Genomic DNA, 17771 nt, shown 5'->3' with positions numbered 1-17771 from the left:
CATAGAGAAAAAATCCTAACTATATATACCCACTGGCTATCGCCAGTAGGTAATATACATATATAAACATATGTAATCTGCATATCTATATAAATATAAATGCATGCATACATATACATATATGCATACATATGCATGTTATTTACATGAAAGTTTTAAAAACACTAATAAAAGCAAAGCTAAAAAGCCACCTCATTACAAACAGAATGGCTTTAACTTAAACGAGGGCGAGATCTATTGCATTTTCAATGCTTGTTTACTTTGGTTCTATCAAGAAGGCATTCAGATGTGTCACACATTTGCCATAAATTCTGAATGTTAGCACTCGAGTTGCTCATTGATCACTGTAGTAAAGCTAGTGCTCACCAGGGAAGTCTGCTGCTAATCATGGTTTGCAGCCATTTTCCCGCATTTTTTATCCCGCAGACTTTCAGTCCGCATACCATTATCCCGCAAGGTCATTGAGCTCGCATACCATTATCCCGCATTTTTTCAAAACGCATGTGCATTTATCGCGCATGCCTTTACAAAGAATTACGTTTTAAAGGCATGTATGGTAAATGCATTTGCGTTGTGAAAACCACGATGACGAGAGAGGTAAGTGGGTTTGTGTTAATTTTTTCGTGGGTTAGTGATTGTGTAGTGTAGTGTAGTGTTGTGTAGTGTAGTGTTGTGTTAGTGTAGTGTAGAGTTGTGGTGGTTGTTTAGTGTAGGGTCATGCTGGGGGTAGTGTTTTAGGGTTCAGGGTAGTGTTGTAGTGTTTGCGTAGTGTAGGGTCATGCTGGGGGTAGTGTTTTAGGGTTTAGGGTTGTGTTGTAGTGTTTGTGTAGTGTAGGGTCATGCTGGGGCTAGTGTTTTAGGGTTTAGGGTAGTGTTGTAGTGTTTGCGTAGTGTAGGGTCATGCTGGGCGTAGTGTTTTAGCGTTTAGGGTAGTGTTGTAGTGTTTGCGTAGTGTAGGGTCATGCTGGGGTGTAGTGTTTTAGGGTTTAGGGTAGTGTTGTAGTGTTTGCGTAGTGTAGGGTCATGCTGGGGGTAGTGTTTTAGGGTTTTGGGTAGTGTTGTAGTGTTTGCGTAGTGTAGGGTCACGCTGGGGTGTAGTGTTTTAGGGTTTTGGGTAGTGTTGTAGTGTTTGCGTAGTGTAGGGTCACGCTGGGGTGTAGTGTTTTAGGGTTTTGGGTAGTGTTGTAGTGTTTGCGTAGTGTAGGGTCACGCTGGGGGTAGTGTTTTAGGGTTTTGGGTAGTGTTGTAGTGTTTGCGTAGTGTAGGGTCATGCTGGGGGTAGTGTTTTAGGGTTTAGGGTAGTGTTGTAGTGTTTGCGTAGTGTAGGGTCATGCTGGGGTGTAGTGTTTTAGGGTTTAGGGTAGTGTTGTAGTGTTTGCGTAGTGTAGGGTCATGCTGGGGTGTAGTGTTTTAGGGTTTAGGGTAGTGTTGTAGTGTTTGCGTAGTGTAGGGTCATGCTGGGGTGTAGTGTTTTAGGGTTTAGGGTAGTGTTGTAGTGTTTGCGTAGTGTAGGGTCATGCTGGGGGTAGTGTTTTAGGGTTTAGGGTAGTGTTGTAGTGTTTGCGTAGTGTAGGGTCATGCTGGGGGTAGTGTTTTAGGGTTTAGGGTAGTGTTGTAGTGTTTGCGTAGTGTAGGGTCATGCTGGGGGTAGTGTTTTAGGGTTTAGGGTAGTGTTGTAGTGTTTGCGTAGTGTAGGGTCATGCTGGGGGTAGTGTTTCAGGGTTTAGGGTAGTGTTGTAGTGTTTGCGTAGTGTAGGGTCATGCTGGGGGTAGTGTTTCAGGGTTTAGGGTTGTGTTGTAGTGTTTGCGTAGTGTAGGGTCATGCTGGGGGTAGTGTTTTAGGGTTTAGGGTTGTGTTGTAGTGTTTGCGTAGTGTAGGGTCATGCTGGGGGTAGTGTTTTAGGGTTTAGGGTAGTGTTGTAGTGTTTGCGTAGTGTAGGGTCATGGTAGGGTGTAGTGTTTTAGGGTTTTGGGTAGTGTTGTAGTGTTTGCGTAGTGTAGGGTCATGCTGGGGGTAGTGTTTTAGGGTTTAGGGTAGTGTTGTAGTGTTTGCGTAGTGTAGGGTCATGCTGGGGGTAGTGTTTTAGGGTTTAGGGTAGTGTTGTAGTGTTTGCGTAGTGTAGGGTCATGCTGGGGGTAGTGTTTTAGGGTTTAGGGTAGTGTTGTAGTGTTTGCGTAGTGTAGGGTCATGCTGGGGGTAGTGTTTTAGGGTTTAGGGTAGTGTTGTACTGTTTGTGTAGTGTAGGGTCATGCTGGGGGTAGTGTTTTAGGGTTTAGGGTAGTTTAGTTGTTTAGTGTATGCTAAAGGCATATTCGTTCTAAAAGTTTTCGTTATTTTAATTTGCGGCCTAATAGTACATGCGGGATTTTTTTTGCGGACTGATGGTATGCGGGATTTCGTCATATATTCGCTAATCATACTTTCTATGGCAAAATGAACGCCCTCATTTTGTTCCTTTTTAAATTAAATGTTTTAAGAGTTACCACTTTATTCCAATCAAGATGGCTTCAGGTGTGCCATACCTTTGTAATAAGTAGGACTGTTAGCACTCTAGTTGTTCTTTAGAACACTCTGGGACAATCTGTCATTGGGCTATAGTTGGGCTACATCTGGCTGATATTTGGGCTACATTTGGTTTTTTTTGTCTCTGGTGGCCATCTTTGGGCTACATTGGGCTACATTGGGCTACATTGGGCTACATTTGGGCTCCAACATATATATAGCCCAATGTAGCCCAATATATATTTTTCAAAGTTAATTTTCGTAAAAACCACTGGAGCCTATATCTTGAGACATAGCAAAGGCACATCGGGCTACCAGTCCCTACAATTTTGCCAAGTTTGGTGTAAATCCATTCAGCCGTTCAGGCTAAAAGTGAGGCCAACCGCCCTATGGAAAATTGCATGGGAAAAACACGTTTTGGGACCCCCCTTTTTTCTCGGCCCCTCCTTGACGAAACCCCCCCAAATTTTCAGGGGCTGCTCAGAAACAAAATGTTCCATTTTCCTGAAAATTTCAGCCAATTCTGTCCTCATAAGCCAAAGTTATTCGACATAGAATTTTCAAAAATCCCATAGGAAAAAAATCCTAACTATATATACCTACTGGCTATCGCCAGTAGGTTATATATATATATATATATATATATATATATATATATATATATATATATATATATATATATATATATATATATATATATATATATATATATATATATATATATATATATATATATATATATATATATATATATATATATATATATATATATATATATGTATATATATATATATATATATATCTACACATATGCCAAGGTGTATTGAAGAACAAATTGGTGTATCATATATATATATATATATATATATATATATATATTCCTTTCGTAATTTCACACACTCCTCTCCGTATGAAAAACACGAGCCCAAATGCATCCAGAAGTGTTTATTTTAGCAAAAGGACAACAGAAAACTTGAGTTTTCTGTTGTCCTTTTGCTAAAATAAACACTTCTGGATGCATTTGGGCTCGTGTTTTTCATACGGAGAGGAGCGTGTGGAATTACGAAAGGAATTGCAGGGCTCGCCACCCAGCACGAGCCCACATCGAGAGAGGTTGTGTCAAGGCGGCGTTTTCAGCGCTGTGTGGAAACTAAATTGATTTTATATATATATATATATATATATATATATATATATATATATATATGTATATATATATATATATACACACACACACACATATATTACCTACTGGCGTGTCGCCAGTAGGTATATATAGTTAGGATTATTTGTCTATGGAACTTTTGAAAATTCTATGTCTAATAACTTTGGCGTTTGTGGACGGAATCGGCTGAAATTTTCAGGAAAATGGCACATTTTGTTTCTGAGCAGCCCCCGAAAATTCGGGGGGGTTTCCTCAAGGGGGGGCCGAGAAAAGAGGGGGGTCCCAAAACGCGTTTTCCCCATGTTAATTTCCATAGGGCGGTTGGCCTCACTTTTAGCTCGAACGGCTGAATGGATTTGCACGAAACTTGGCAAAATTGTAGGGACTGTTAGCCCGATGTGCCTTTGCTAGGTCTCAATATATGTGCTCCAGTGGTTTTTGAGAAATTAACGTTCAAAACAAGATATATATCTGTAACAGCGCTCCGGGCTGCGCTCCGGTCCGCTTACTTTTCGCGAAACGGAACTTTGCGATGCGAAGCTGATTGGCTCTCCGGTGTCTGTCAACATTCTAAACAGTCCGGAGCGGCCGCCATCTTATCTCTCGGTAGGATCGAGAGAGAAGAAGAGGTGAAAAACGAAGGGGGAATTTAATGAAAGGGGGCAAGGTATACCCCTCTTGACCCCCTAGGAATGATGTTGGGGTTATTAAAGGGTCCCGTGGGGAAAATAAAAAAATATATATTTTTCACGGTAGAAGCGCTTCCCGGGCCGCGAACTGGGCCGCAAACTGGTAGCGAAACGGGAATTCGCCATTTTGTGTTTCGTTCTAATTAAATTACTAGGTATAAGGGGGTGCGGGAGACGTATCCTGATCCCTTATGTTTTCTGAGGGTGGCTGAGGAGGCTCATATATGTTGATACATGTCTTCCAGCGGCTGTGCGTGAGCTTTTTTTTTTTTTTTGCTGCGTGACGTCTGTTAACGTTCGATTCGATGGAAATCAGGAAGTGTTGACCGCCAATTTGTCAGTGCGATAAAATATTTTGTTATAAATGAATCCTTATTGATAAACATTGTCTGCGCCATCTTTCCTTTTTGTCCAATGCCACAATTTTGTCGTGCACGGCAGCCATTTTAGATGCCTTGACCAGACCCACTCTCTGCACGCCGTCGATTCTCAGCACGGCTCCCCACCCTCGCAAGCATCTCCCCCACGCACTGGTCACCCCCGCTCTCTCTCTCATGCATGGGCCATATACTTCCCCCCATCTGCGCTGCTCTTCCCTGAGAATCACACCCTCTGCCCGCCCGACACCTCCCTTTCACCCTATTCACTACCGCACCCTCTGCCACTCCTCTTCCTCTGTGTCCGATTGTCCAGGCCGGACCCAGGCTATCACCTAGCCCTGTGGATGTAGTTTATGGCCCCAGCTGTAGAGAATCCAGACATACCAATCCTCCCGATTCAGGCGTGAGACTACTGATTTCAGTGCTAGTCTCCCGCCTCCCGATTCCTGCAAGCAAAAACCCGGGGGCATATTACCAACAACTAGCGATAATTTTTGTCTCTAACTTGTTTAGAGACAAAAATTATCGCCGCACATCGGCGATTTTTATCGCAGATAAATCTTGCTATTAGCAAGGTTTATCGCAAATGCGATAAAAAACGGCCGCAATGCATGAATATCGCTGAAAAGTCAGCGATATTTATGCATTATCCAGCAAATGCTCTTAGCCATGTTATCCACCTCCCATTGGATAACATGGCTAAAAACTGCTCAGGGCAGGTGTTAGCTTTTGGAGATATTCGCGCTTAGCGCGAATATCTCCAAAAGTTGGTAATAGGAGATAGCGATGTTAGGGACTGTTTCCAGTCGCTAACATCTTGGCACGCCCACTTTGCATGTCATTAGTGATAAATATCACTGACATGCAAAGCGGGGCCCAAGATGGTCGCTATCTCCTTTTAGCTGTCACTAACTGGTGTTAGCGACAGCTTGGTAATAGGGAGATAATTTTATCTCCGCTTTCTTGGCTTTTAAAGCCAAAAAAGTGGAAATAAACCCCCTTGATAATATGCCCCATGATTCCTCGGGGGTTTCAGCTGACAGGGCTTGGTATTGTGTTACGTGCTAATTCTTCCAGGAAACGTCAGAGGGTCGATGCAGGGGTTCTAGAAGGGGTGATAAACCATTTAAGCCTCATGAACAAGCGCATGGTCTTTTAAAGATCTGTGAAGTACTCGGGGCGGCGGTGTGTGTGTGCCCTCTTTCAGGAGCGGGCGGGGGGGGGCACTGCCAGCAACTTGCCAGGCCAGGCAGTGTTCAACACTTGCATCACCCTTTCTCTGCCTGCTATTGCGCTCCATGCTTCGGAAAGGTAAGAAAAAGAACGTGCATTTGAGTTTGAAATGTCCGATCCTGTAGCAGTACACTTGCAAAGCCCACACATGACAATAACCCGATTCAAGGCCCCATTCACCCGATTTTTCAAAAAAATATAGTACTCCAAGAAAGTAGGATTATAAAACTTTATTAACTTTTAAATATAACGAACGCAACAAAAACTGTAAATATATTTAAACATTTTTTGACAAAAAAAACAACAATGGTCAGAAGCTGTCTTTTGTGCGAATAGTCCCAAGGCAGCACAACGTGCTGAGTTGTGGACGGCACCCAGGTGAAGAACCATCCCTTCTTTAAACCCCATGGTGACCAACTATAGTTTCAATGAGTGCTATGTCCCAGGTTTTACATAAAGTGGTGTTTACCTCGAGTGGTGCTGTGTAGGACACTCTGAATGGAAATTAACCAGAACTATAACGATAACAACAACAACAATAATATAACTTTTATGCCCAAATTACGCAAACATTTAGCTAATCTGCTAAAGGGGGGAGTCGCCATTTCTTTTGATAATTTATTCACCCATCCGTAGCCTCTCTAATCTCCATTACAATGTGTTTCTTGCTGAAATTAACCAGAACTATAACCATAACAACAACAACAACAATAATATAACTTTAATGTCCAAATTACGCAAAGATTTAGCTAATCTGCTAAAGGGGGGAGTCGCCATTTCTTTTGATAATTTATTCATCCATCCGTAGCCTCTCTAATCTCCATTACAATGTGTTTCTTGCTGTCGCTAGCTGATGAAAAAACTAAAGTGATAACTTCCTCATCCTTATTTTGTCTTTCTTTGTTCCTTAAGATGTTATCTGTGTCAACCTCTTCCGAGAATGCTGATGCGTTAGGGATTTCCTTGTGTTTCTTAATAGCATTGGTGTCTGCACACTTCTTTGTCAATTCTGTGAACATGATAACTGCTTCATAAACAGACGATATCTTTGTTAAGTCATTAGTGTTAAGTGTGTCTGAAACTACAGTGCCCTTCTGTTTTTCTTTCTTCAGGCTCTACAGAGTTTTGTGTGTTGTTCTTTTGAGCGACAATTATTCCAGAGGTTTCAGGTTCACTTGTTTTGTCCTGCAGTGAGTTAACAGCTTTAGAGACTTCATGTTTATTTGCTATGTCCTGCTGTGCGTCAACTGCTTCAGAGACGTCAGCCTCATTTGTTATGTTTGACTAGATCCTGGACCTGCCCGGCCGCGCCCAAAATGGCGCCGGTGTAAATGGGACTCGTAACTGCTTGTTGTGTACTGGTTGCCCAACCTTGATATCACGAGATACGTATGCAGTTTTGAAGCACATGGCGGAGGCTCGTCTGCTGTAGTGGGGCGCCCCTTTATCGTTTCAGTTGCCATTCCGCCCGCTTTTGCTACACTGTGTCTTTTCCGCCATTCAGCTGTTTACCGCCCGCTCTTACGGCTACAGCGTCTCGCTCACCATGTAGTTGAGTTGCTCCCACTCTTGCGGTGCAGCGATAGGCGGCTGCCACAGGACTCTTAAAATGGCGGCCGGCTCTTCGGATTTGGGCCTGGTCCAGTAAAATGGCTCTGGGACACCTTGGAACTCGGACGCTTGTCTGCCAGGGCTTGGGTCCCATTCTCGAAAGCGTCCCCTCAGCCTTGAAGATTCTACAAAATTCTTGGGGGCCCTCGACTCCCGCAGGCTTCCGGTGGGGAGCGGCTGCCATGATTGCTTGCGGAATGGCCATGACGGAGCTACGAGATGGTGGTGCTCTCATGGTGACGCCAGATTCAGTCTGAAACATCCAGAAACAAGGTGGGGCTTTCATCGTTTGGGAAAAAAAATGTTTTAATCCAATGAAAAGTGTTATTTTTAGGTCACATGACCTAGTCTTACATCATTAGGAAAACAAAAGTAAAATGAACCAATGAAAAGTTTTATTAACAAGTCACATGACCTGTTATGCTTACGTTACGCGCTGCGCGGCGCGCTCTGGATCGTTTCCGGGAAGCTGCGCCTTGCGCACCGGAGCACTTCCGGGTGCGCTAACGCGGCGTGTCATATGACGCATTACGCGACAACGCAGGTCCAGAATATAGTCAAAATGTCTCCACCAACCAGCGGTCGGAATACAACCGCTTTCAGCAGTCCAAAAAGTTCTGTTAAATCGCAAGAGCGGGAGCAACTCAACTACATGGTGAGCGAGACGCTGTAGTCGCAAGAGCGGGCGGTAAACAGCTGAATGGCGGAAGAGGCACAGAGTAGCAAAAGCGGGCGGAATGGCAACTAAAACGGTAAAGGGGCGCCCCACTACAGCGTGTCTTCAGGTCAAACGGATTGTGGGACAAGGTCCAGAATGGAAGAGTCTTCAAAAGGCAAAAAATTCCGCCGGACCCCGGGAGCCGGCCGCCTATGTCGGGGGCGATCTCAGGCCACACCAGGGCAACACAACTTGGGGAGGGGGCAGGAGCCAAGCGCCCCCTCCCAGTCCGCGCCATCTCACCGCCCCTCGGGGGCCTCCGTCAAGCGGTTTAGGGAGGCACCGTATCACATTGTTTTCCAATGCAGTCAGGTCCACAAACGGACCCCACTTACTTTGAATAGTGAAGCTGCAGCAGGTGCAAATAAGGTTTAGACAGTGTTACAAGCGCTGCTTAGAACTCTGAAGTATGGCACTCAACATCCAGGACTTATGCCATTTGTATAAGGCAGTGACATCGAAGCAACTCAGGGACCAAAAGCATGAACGAACCCTCATGTATGAAAATCTTATTTGGGGAAGGGGCAGGATCCAAACGCCCCCTCCCAGTCCGCGCCACCACACCGTATGTAGAAAATCTGAAGCCATCGTTCTACAAACTCTCAACCAGCCTTGGATGGAAAAATCTTAAAGAATGTACAAACTGAAAACCAGTTTTTGTCTGCATAGCATCAGCAGCAACGCTTGCTATCAGTGCATGAGTTTCATGCTCGATCGATTGAGCTAGCCAGATCGGGCAACAAAAAGTATAAAATAGTTATGTAAATAGTTATTTAATAAAATGTTTTACCCTGTTACTTTGCTGGTGTGTTGTATATATTTATAATATTTGCATAGGGTTTGTTGTTATTTTGGGCGGGGTGGGTGGCGGAGTCGAGCTGTCTTGCAGCCATCATGGTGTGGAGCTCAGTTCATCTCACTATTTTCGTATTTCTCATGAAGGGTTGTTCCTAATGTTTGTATTTTAGCGAGGTCAAAAAGAGATCCAATTAGTGGTCTACTGATTTTGCTCGATTACTTTTATTTTTTTACACGATTTTTCACTATCTGCAAAGACTAAACAGAGTATTGCGACTCTGTGCTTGTTTGTAAATAGAGAATGATCCAAAGAGAACCAATTCTAAAACAGTAAATGCTTGGATAACAATCAATCAAATGGAGAGACAAGCAGGTACAACGGATTACAACGGGGGTAAAGGTCTGCGTTAACTACCCTTCACTATCTGCAAAGAGAGAGTACTACTAAGAGAAAAGAGGGGAGGGGGGGGCAGCGTTCCAAGCACATCAGCGTGCATAAACACGAAAACGTTTTTACCTATCACGTACTTGACTTTTGACAGCTTTTGATATTTGCTATTAAAAAACCATTGAAATTCACAGAAAAAACCATAGGTTATAGTCCATATATAGTTAGGAATTTGCATTTACAAAACCTTGAAAATTCACTGAAAAAACCATTGGTTATAGACCATATATAGTTAGGAATTTGCATTTACAAAACCTTATTTTACTCGCATAAAACCATTGAAATTCCATATATAGTTAGATGCGCTAACTATATATCGCCCACCCGCAATCCACTGCTGATGATGTCACATATTACATCATTCATGACATGGTTAGTGACATCACTGATGACATCACTGATGACATCTCAAATGACATCACTGATAAAATCACTGATAACATCTCATTTGACATTACTGATCACATCACTGATGATATCATTCATGTGATAATACCATGAACCTCTTCAGACTCTAATATAACCTTAGATACAATCAGTGTAAACAGACAGTCACAGACTGTCACTCGTCCATGGAGTTACTCACACACCTAGTCAGTCATGCAAACAATCAATCACACTTCCATTTCCTCAACTATACAGTTATACACACCTTACTTATTCAAACATATACTAACACATATTTACTCTGTTATACAATCCCTGATACAAGTTCACAATGATCCATACAGCCACTCACACATTCACTGGCTCTTATGCACAGTTATTTATATATGTCAACTCTCACATGTACTGTGTTTTACATATGTACTTACTTTGACATGTAGCACTGAGATATCCATTCACTCACTAATACACTAATGCACACAGTCATCCGCCCATACAGCTGTTTCCACATGCAGTTTTGAACCCATACATATAGTGAATCAACTACTCACACATCTATGTACAGAGTCACACACCTCCCAGCTACCCATACACACACACTCAGTGTCCCATACAAATACTTGGACAACCAATCAATAACCCATACAGTTATTCATATAGCTACTGATCAACACATGCAGCAGTTTGTAGAACAACAGATATAATGATGCACAAATTAAGATAGTTTAGTCACTAACCCATGCACTCATTAAGACACATTTAATCATTCTCTCATACAGTCAGTCATGCACCTACTAAATCCTTCTTCCAGACACTTATACATCCACTCATTCTTCAATATGTAAGACACATTTTAACTTTACAGAAACATACAGTCACTGGATGTTGTCATCAGTGATGTCATTTGAGATGTCATCAGTGATGTCATCAGTGATGTCACTAACCATGTCATGAATGATGTAATATGTGACATCATCAGCAGTGGATTGCGGGTGCGCGATATATAGTTAGCGCATCTAACTATATATGGAATTTCAATGGTTTTATGCGAGTAAAATAAGGTTTTGTAAATGCAAATTCCTAACTATATATGGTCTATAACCAATGGTTTTTTCAGTGAATATATATATATATATATATATATATATATATATATATATATATATATATATATATATATATATATATATATATATATATATATATATCAAGTCCAAGAAGGTCCTTCCAGGATCGGCTCCCATCGTCATGTGGCGCGATTAAAACGGCGAACCCAAGCCGTCCTTTAAATTCCCAATCCAATAGTTGCTGTCAAGCAGGCGCGCACTCAGGGGTAAATCTTTCAAAAGGTTTTAAACTAAGGTAAAGCTACGCGTTTCGCCAACAGGCTTGATCACACGATAACCATACAAACGGTGTTGATACATTTAAATAGACATAGATGAGGTATTGTATTTGCGTGTCACATGACATAAAAAGTTGCTGCCATAGTTAAGTGGTTATATTACATATACTTGTATTCACATTTGACTCTGTATTCACATAGTTCTATTTGATTAACAAACTATGTGCGTGGATTCGATTAAACTTGTGACCCAATGCTTAACTAGTGCCTACTATATATATACTATATATAGAAAATATGCATCTGGTTGGATCACTGGCATTTATCTTTACTGTGGCATAGTAGACACTGGGTAGGAGCTGTCATTTTTGACGATTGCCTGAATATGCTGCAATATCCTAGCATGCACTGGAAGCCTGGTACTACCCACGTACCTCAGGCCGCAGGTACACGCCAGGACGTAAACAGCATACTCCGTCTTGCAACAGTAATTACCTTTAATTGGCAATGGTTTAGGGCTGAATGGAGTATTATAATGTTGGTGTTAACTCCAAATTTACAAGCCCTGCAACTAGTACATTTGTAAAACCCCAGCCGGGGTGGGAACTAAATTTTCTCTGGTGCTGGGCAAGGATTAGAGATATGTGTACGTAAGGAGGGTCTCCTCCGAAGCGTAATATTCGGTAGAGCAGGTAAATGTTGAGACAACACCGTATCGGTTTTCAATATAGGCCAACTTTTAGTTAGAATGGACCGAATCTTTCTGTCCTGGAAACTATATGCAGTGATGAACCTGATGGTAGATTCAACCGAATCTTCCCCGGTATATGTATCTGAGGTCACTGGTTTAAACAGTGTTTCTCTAGGTATTAGTTTCATTTTTTTACCGCTCTTTTTAGTATTTTATCTTTATATCCTCGCTCCCTAAATCTGTCCAATGCTTCAGTAGTGCACTGACCATGTCATGAATGATGTAATATGTGACATCATCAGCAGTGGATTGCGGGTGCGCAATATATAGTTATTGCATCTAACTATATATGCGAATTTCTATGGTTTTGTGCGAGTAAATTAAGGTTTTGTAAATGCTAATCCCTAACTATATATGGCCTAAAACCTATGGTTTTTTCAGTGAATTTCAATGGTTTTTTAATAGCAAATATCTATAGCTGTAACATATATTCTTATTCTAATTCACAAATATATTTTATATATTTTTTTTAAGCAAAGGACCCAGATGCATTTACAGTTTATCACTAACAATGTTCCAGGCTAATGTATTTTCACGGGAAATTAACAACTGTCCTGCAAGTAAAATATTCCTATTTCGTGAAAAAGGGCGTTTCTTCGTCCCATGAGGGAGTCGTTGAGCAAAAGAGACTCGGCCTGCTGTCTTAGTCGCTGATAGGCCTGATTATCGGATTTTTATCGATCACTTTATGTTGCAACAGTGGAAAACAAAACAGCCCTTGCCCATTTATTTTTACAGCATTCCTGCGTATTATACCCTACCCCCAAACAGTATTTTGCCTGTTACCATAGTAGTAGTTTATGGAACACTTACGTCAGCACATAGGTTAAAATTTCACCACAATATGTTACTAATGAGTGAGCTTCAGCATTATAGTTCATTATCAATTATAAATATCATTTCTATTGATGACTGCTACCCCCACAAAAAAACAGACGTATGTACTTTTTTAATTAACTTTTATTAAAACAATAACCGGAACTATAACTAAAAGATAACACTACAATAAATAACTAGAACTATAAGTAACAAAACAATATAATAAACAATATATATTATGGAGTCCAAAATAAGTATTGTAGTTAGTCTACAAAACAAAAAGAATAATTAATGGTTAAAATTAGATTGAAGTGACTAAATGAGATCAAACATCACAAGTCAAAGTATGCCATCCTAATATCTAATTATCCATAGTTATACAGAGACCCGCCCTGTATCAGACTCATATGTACAAGTGTATATTGTAGATTATCTGCCACCGAAAGCCTCTCAAGTACCTATATCCGTTACTTTTTAACTTCGTTGAGTAGTCATATTGTGAGTATTTACCTTAAAGTTGTTAATTTTTTATTGATTATTGCTATTTGAGATATTCCCTGTCTACAAACAGAGAAGAATTGGAATATTCTGTCTCCCTTTGCAGATAGTGAAGGATAGGTAATGCGGACTTTTGTCCCCAGTTGTAATCCGTCATGCCTGTTTTTCTCCCCACTGATTGATTGATTGGCTGGACATTTATTGTTCAAGGAATAGTTCTAACGAGGTATTCTCTGTTTGCAAATAACGTGGAATAGAAATATTCTGTCTAGTCTTTGCAAGTAGTGAAGGGTGGGTAATGCAGACCTTTGTCCCCCGTTGTAATCTGTCATGCCCATCTACTCCCCACTGATTGAGAAACTAGTTCCACCCGGACCATTTATTAGAGGTACCTCATCTGGCTCAACCGGAGAGTACCCCTAATAAAGAAGACATATGTAAAATACGAAGTAAAAACGATATCCTGTTAAACAGAAACTTTACAATGAAACACACTTGAAAAAGAAGGGAAAGAAATCGAACAAAATCAGTAGGCCACTGATGAGTTTTTGACTTCGCTAGAAATAAGAAACATGGAAGTGGTGAGAGAAGCCAAGCTTGACGTTACGGCAGCCACGAGGTAGCTAACCTCCGCCACCCCCCCACTGCTCCAAGCATGTCTGTCCCACCGCCCGCCACACCCAATAACGGTAACATGAAATAGATGCAAATCAGCAGATACCTACCCCCATTCCGGAAACTCCCGAAGTGCAACAGGTCCACGGTTACGCCCATCCGGAAGATGAGGCCTCGACACGTGCAGGGCGGGGCCCGACCAGCCGCCATCAGCCGGAGAAGTCGTGGGATGGTCGGCCCGGAATGTGCTAGTCCTCCCTTTCTCTTCTGGCGCCCTGCAGGCCACGGGGGGATGTCTTGCCTCTGCCTCCGACCCCCCCCTCTTATCGCCTGGTCCGGACATCACGGATATCAATGCCAGGTGTCGGCGTGGGGTGCGCTGGGAGGGAGAGGCATCGCGAACGAGCCTCTCCCACACCCCCAGGTGGGGGCCCCTCAGCTGCACCCCAACGCTCCACTCACCCAACAAAAGGGTCGTCACGTAAGGTGCACCAGGAGAGGAGCCGAGGCCGACGGGAACTCTAGCTGCGACAACACTGGAGAGGAATATCTTGCAAATACCACCGACCCTCCCCTCGTATCTCCTGGTCTGGCCCCGGCTTGGTATGAGCTCCCCGTTCGGTCCTGAAGAGGCGCCCTACAGGCCACGGGGGGGATGTCTTGCCTCTGCCTCCGACCCCCCCCCTCTTATCGCCTAGTCCGGACATCACGGATATCAACGCCAGGTGTCGGCGTGGGGTGTGCTGGGAGGGAGAGGCGGCGCAAACGAGCCTCTCCCACCCCCCCAGGTGGGGGCCTCTCAGCTGCACCCCCAACGCTCCACTCACCCAACAAAAGGGTTCCTCCACTCTTGCGATGCAGCGGCGCTGCACTCACCCGACAGTCTCGGTTACTTTTGCGGTACAACAACGCTTTTCAGTTCAGCCTGAAAATGAGTCCTGCGTCCAGAAACGTTCTCCTCAACTTTGAAGATTCTATAAGAGCCACGGGGGCCCCCGATCCCCGATGAGAAATGACTGCCATGATCACCCACGGAATGACCACGACGTAGCCGAGGGACGTCGGTGCGCTCATGCCGGCGCCGGCCTCAGTCTTGAAATGATCAAAATCCTGCAAGACTATCAACTTGATCAGTTCCGGTGGGACACCAGTATGACCCGGTAGGAGAGATTGTTTCCTCCCACCCCACATTCACTGATGGTTCATGTCACCAGTCCCCTCTGCTACCCTTCAACAAAAACTTTTGGACTACCGAAAGAGGTCCCGGTCCAACCACGAGTTGGTGGAGACATTTTGACTATACTTGGACCTTCCTGACCTCACCCAAAATGGCGCCGGTACAAATGAAACTCTCAACTCCTTGTTGTGCCCCGATTGCTCAGCCTTGATATCATGAGATATGTATGCAGTTTTTACCACATGAATTGATATGGGATAAGACTGATTACACGTTCGAACAATGAATTGATATTAAGTTCTAATGCATCATTGATTACTGTATTTATTATTGAAGGTTGGAATTGTCGACACTAATGGTACTTGCTCACAATGAATTATCGATATGATTTTGTTGCACTTGTCACACTTTTTACAATGAAATCAACGACCACTGACTCTGTTATGTTTTCCACAAATAAACACCCCCCCCTTACCATTTACAGTTCCAGCCTGCTCCGTGGCCGGCCCACGGGGTTGTAGGCCCGTATTTGGGCACCAACATTTTTATTAAAGGTTTTTGAAAAAGCAAACGTAGTTGTAACGCGTACATTGGTAAGTTTCGAAGAAATGGCCACTGTTTCCGATTTTTTTTTTTTTTTTTTAAAAAGCAGGTGAAATGAAGCAGCTCAATTAGTTAAGGGTTAAAAAGTATAGTACGCAGAAACATTGAAAATATGAATGGTCCAGGTTTGTTGTATGTGTTTTTCATTTTTGTACAGCATAAAGCAATCGATAAAGATCCTGGTATTTAGCCTCTACTTTATATGCTACCTGTATCAGGGAAGTTGTTTTAAATGCCCCTAAGCCACCCCGAAGGAATGTCACCTGGCCCCCCTAGTACGAACGAAAACGACCCCGTACCACTGTAGGTTATCTCTCTTCCTCAAAAATGACAAAAATTACTTTTTAGGACGTTTTGGACATTGATGATTTTCATATGATCTATTTATTAAAGTAATACTCATCTCTCCGCATGAAATTAATTTTCCACATGCTACACAAGTCAATCTCATCTGCCCAAAGTTCTTTTGCAGATTTGGGACCGTTTCCCTTGCATCTGACTCACTTATTGCTAAGTCATCGATGGATGTTTTTGCCGGTCGGGGGTTATCCACCAAATCTCGAAGTTGTGCTTTAGAATAATTAGGAGGGTGCCACCTCTCCATGTGCCGATGCATGGTATGATTACCATAGCTATATTTTTTTTCGGTCCCTCTCGAGAGTATTTTTTTTTGCAGATGAAGCAGGTAACGAACCTGGCATTAACTTTCTTTTTATGAGAAGGAAAAGAAAAAAATTGCCAGATAAAATTCACTTTCACATGGGACGTTCTTGGCATTTCTTTCAGAAACGTTTACATCACTGTGTCATTTCTTTGTCTATCCTGGTTAAAGCAATGTCATATAAATAGTTGTTTAAAATGTTTTTTTTTAACGTGTTTACTTTGTTGGAGCGTTGTATATATTTATGAGTTATTAAAGTGTTATAATCCTACAACTTTGTTGGAGTGCTATATATTTTTAATGTGACACATAATTGTGAAGACTTTGATGTACAAAAAGGCATCCCTGGAATCTTCTGCTTCAGGCTAGGTCCCACACACCCTTACAGTGAGAATCCCCTCCCCAATCACAATACAGGATCGTTATCAGATAGTAGGAACGCTTGTGGTGTAACGGATCTCATGAGGTGGCGACCTTGATCTACTGTAACTCCTTTGAACAGGGGTGATTCTTTACAGTTGGGGCCATAAACTACATCCGCAGGGCTAGGTGATAGCCTGGGACCAGCCTGGACAATCAGACACAGAGGAAGAGGACTGTCAGAGGGTGCGGTAGTGAATAGGGTGAAAGGGAGGTGTTGGGCGGGCACAGGGTGTGATACTCAGGGAAGAGCAGCGCAGATGGGGGGAAGTTTATGGCCCATGCATCAGAGAGAGAGCAGGGGTGACCAGTGCGTGGGGGAGATGCTTGCGAGGGTGGGGATCCATGCTGAGGATCGGCGTCGTGCAGAGAGTGGGTCTGGTCAAAGCATCTAAAATGGCTGCCGTGCACGACAAAAGTGTGGCATTGGAAAAAAAGCAAGATGGCGCAGACAATGTTTATCAATACGGATTAATTTATAACAATTATTTTTAACAATATATTTACTCGCAGTGTCAAAATGGCGATCAACACTTCCTAATTTCCTTCGAATCAAACGTTAACAGAAGTCAAGCGGCAAAACAAAAAAAAACGCTCACGCGCAACCGCTGAAAGACAAGTATCAACATATATGAGCCTCCTCAACCACCCTCAGAAAACATAGGGGGTCAGGATACGTCTCCCGAACGCCCTTATACCCAATACTCACATAGTTTTTCCTCCATCTAGTAATTTAATTAAATCGAAACACAAAATGGCGAATTCCCGTTTCGCTACCAGTTTGCGACCCGGTTCGCGAACCGGGAAGCGCTTCTACCGCGAAAAATTAAATTTTTTTTATTTTCCCCACGGGACCCTTTAATAACCCCAACATCATTCCTAGGGGGTCAAGAGGGGTCTAACTTGCCCCCTTTCAATAAATTCCCCCTTCGTTTTTCTCCTCCTCTTGT

Source organism: Lissotriton vulgaris, chromosome 3_1, assembly GCF_964263255.1.
Source record: "Lissotriton vulgaris chromosome 3_1, aLisVul1.2, whole genome shotgun sequence".
NCBI classification, from domain to species: Eukaryota; Metazoa; Chordata; class Amphibia; order Caudata; family Salamandridae; genus Lissotriton; species Lissotriton vulgaris.
The sequence above is the reverse complement of the archived record's forward strand: the minus strand, read 5'-3'. Positions refer to the sequence as shown.